Here is a 3,922-nt window from a genome sequence, read left to right as displayed (position 1 = left end):
CCAATCTGAAGTCTTTACAACATTAGTTGCCATATTTAATTCGGTAATCATTCCAATTTGAATGTTTGAAACCATGGCAACTAACTCCCTGACTTCGTCTTTTTCAACCATATTCACTTTGAAAGAACCACCTTTCTTGTTAAAATTCTTGAATCTGCACTCTTTTATATAGTGCCCTTTATTTCCACAATAGAAACAAACTCTATGCTTTTTATTAGCATATTGTTTCTTCTTGAATTTGTTTCCTTTCTTTTGCAATTTCAGATTGTTTTGAGTCATTGTCAAACCAGTTTCAGTAACCAAATTCACTTTAGAATTTGTTGCTTGCAATTCACGCATACGAGATTGAACCTCAATTTGCAAGTGTGTTTGAAACTGTTCAAAGGTATAATTGTCTGTAGAATGCAACATCTTCTTTCTATATTTATTTCAGGATGGAGGAAGTTTTGATAAAACAGCCCCCACTTGAAGTGAATCAGGAACTTTGATATCTAAATCACTAAGTTTTGATATCAGCATTTGAATTTCATGGACTTGATCCATGATTGGCTTATTATCAGTAATCTCATACTCAAAAAATTTTAAAGCAAGAAAATGATCAGAACCTGATTTTTCCTGCTTGTAGTGTGTCTCCAAGGCAGCCCAAATTTCTTTTGGTGACTTTAATTTGGAGAAGATGTCATAAAGTCGACTGGTCAGAGTATTCAGTATATGCCCTCGACAAAGCACTTCATCTTCTTCACGTTTTACTCTTGCAGTCTTAATAGTGGCAGATTCATCTTCTTGTGGTTCAGGTAGTGCAGATAGATTCGGATCAAGAATATAGTAAATCTTTAATGAAGTAAGTAAGAATATCATCTTGTCCATCCATCTTGTGTAATTCGTACCATCAAACCGATCTAGTTGAATTTTGACATCCTTAGCAACTTTGACGCTAGAATTCATATTTGTCTCCATCAAAATAAACACCTTAAAATTGTTAGAGAAATTTAGGATGGAAGCAAATATGGAGTTGGCTTAGAGGCGTGAAAACACTATCTTTAAGGTGTTTATTTGTCCCACACAAAGACAACACCTCCAGGATACAACTAAGCCCTCTAAACCTCTAAAAGAATGAGAAGATAAGACCAAGAAAAGAATATGTCTTTTTGTTGTTATATCTTTTCTGTGTAATAACATGCTTTTATAGACTTGAAACATAACGATGAAACAATATGACTGTTCATCAAACAATATGACTATTGATGAAATAATATGATTGTTCATCAAACATTATGACTATTGATGAAATAATATGATTGTTCATCAAATAGTATAACTATTCATATTAAGTTCCAAGTTCCAAATGATATTATAAATATCCATCATGGCTTAATTTACTACACAATAGAAACCCACACTTAGAAACATTAGGAGGGAGTGTTTCTTTCCAATGTGGGATAAACATCTTTTCTTTATTCATTTACAAACTACACCAACAGTTTGTGTGTACTTTAACTAATCTTATATATATAAAAAAAAAAGTTAAAGTTTGTATGTGGTTGGATTCTTAGTCATGCACGAACAATTGCAAAAGGCAGAAAGAAATTAACAATATATATACTTGGTGAATCAAAATGCATACAGAGAATAGGATGCTATAGATTTTTCCATCTATCGTCAAGTACAGTTCTTTATTCTTTTCTTCCCATGTGCCCCCTCGATCATTTGGTAATAGGTTCCTCTTCTTTTTTTTTTGGATTTCAATATCTCTTTCTTTCTTTATTTTCTTATAATTAGGTGACCATCCAACCACGTCGTGCATCTTTCAATCGATGTGTGCTCGTGTACCCAATTGATTCCAACAGAAGAAATGAAACATATAAGTTTTGTTAATTTCTGTTTCCAATCGAGATTTGGAGTATCCAAATAGACAATGAGGTGTTTCTGGGGCTAAATTGTGCGCAACAAGTTATGGTTAATGTTGTTTTTTTTTTTTCTAATGAAATGTTGATATTATTTTGTGAAAAAAAATCATGATGAAATCATAAAAAAAAAAAAAAACTTAAATGGAATATGGACTTTTCTTGATTGCCTCCTGACTAGACTAATGGAGTGCCTGGACCGACCTTTAATGAACTTGACTGATCAGAAGCTAGATGATACCCTCTAATGTTTAAGTTAGCAATTGCAATACAAGCATACTGTGTGTGAAAATAAATACATGAAGAGAAAAAGTCTATGATCTAGGATTAAAACGTCATGGCTTACGTTTATGATCTAGAATGACATGAATAACTTTATACCCTAGAATAACCTGACTTTCAATACAAGCATAATGCATGTTGTCGCACCTGACTGTCAATGTTTAAGTGAAGCTCCCTAATAACTGAGTGTATATATACAATCTTGAAATCATATAATGAAGAAAGATATATTATTAGCGGAGAAATTGATGTATTACTTTTGGCTACTCACGATGGCTTATTGGTTGGTGTGCTATTTGCACCATTAATGAAAATATTGGTGATAAATAGTGTTATTAATATGGTTGTCAATTTTGTTCTGTTCTTGAGGAATGACACTTGCTTGCATAATTTTCATAGCACAGAACATGCAACTCCAACCCTTCAGACAGTAAAACTGCAGATCAGCCCTCGTACCGTCAAATGATTTGAATTTGGAAATATGGCATTTCCATTTGCAATTGAAATTTAAAGTGCAGTTTCAGCCTCCAAATTCATGAGTTTAACACATTTAACTAGTGGTAGAAGGATTAAGCTCTAATTCATACGTTAAAAGTAATATATATATATATATAATCTGTACTGGATTGGATTTTACCCATGAACAAAAATCCTCTAAAAGCAACACCTAACAGAGGTTGCCTAGCCACAATATCAGAATTCTTTTGCGTCCTCTAGCATCAAGAAGAACCTGAACCAAAATCACATCCTTTCTGGATCCTAAATCAAACCTTTAACTTCCGCAGACCATGCACTGCACACAGTTTTCAAGGGAGCAAACCATTTCAACCATTTTGGTATCATCGTCATCAGTATTATCCGCTTTCAGTTTCTTATCATGAATTGCCTATAAATGAGAATTTATTTCGATGAAACAAACAAACAAAAATGGTAGAAAAGTAGTGATTATTAAAGGTCATTAAGAATAGAAGTATGACAATGATGTTTGACTTGTGATTATTTTGTATTAAAACTTTTTATTTTTTTTAATACTTTAATATTTTATTTGTGTTTAATTATTTTAAGTTGGAGTTCTATTTAGTATTGAATCTGACTATTTAAAAATATTAAAATTATATTTAGATGATTGATACGATGTTTGTATTGTATAATTTAAAGTTAATTTGTTTTTATATTTGAATTAAAATCTTGTTGAGATAATATTTTGAATTATAAACACAAGCTCGCAATACAAGATCACAAAACAAAATATTAAAATTTCTTGGAATTTAAATTTATTATTCTAATAAAAAAAACAAAACACTAATCAAAACGAATATAATACAAGATCATAAAACCAAAATATTTTGGAACTCGAATTTATCGTTATGATAAGAAAAACAAAATACTAACCAAACGAAATTAACAACCTTAAAAATAAAACTTGTTCTACATAATATGAAGAGTTGTTTGTGCGTGTAGAAAATTGTGTGCGTGGCTCATGGAAACAAAATACATAGAAAGGCACGCTGGGACAGACCGAGGTATGTGTTGGGCTGAAAATTCCACATGCCCAAATAGCAAACTAGCTGTGAATTTTTATATATTATTTTTTAGATTTTGGGCATTGTAAGATCATGTCTTCCAATAGAAAAGAAAAGGGAGGAGGAACTGAGGTTAAAAGCTTGTTATTACCGTATTTGGGTGCTTTCTTACCTCAATGAACTGTACTTGGAGATAGGTTTTGAAGCATAATA

The sequence above is a fragment of the Populus trichocarpa genome, chromosome 1, assembly GCF_000002775.5.
Source record: "Populus trichocarpa isolate Nisqually-1 chromosome 1, P.trichocarpa_v4.1, whole genome shotgun sequence".
NCBI classification, from domain to species: domain Eukaryota; kingdom Viridiplantae; phylum Streptophyta; class Magnoliopsida; order Malpighiales; family Salicaceae; genus Populus; species Populus trichocarpa.
Note: the sequence above shows the minus strand (reverse complement) of the source record.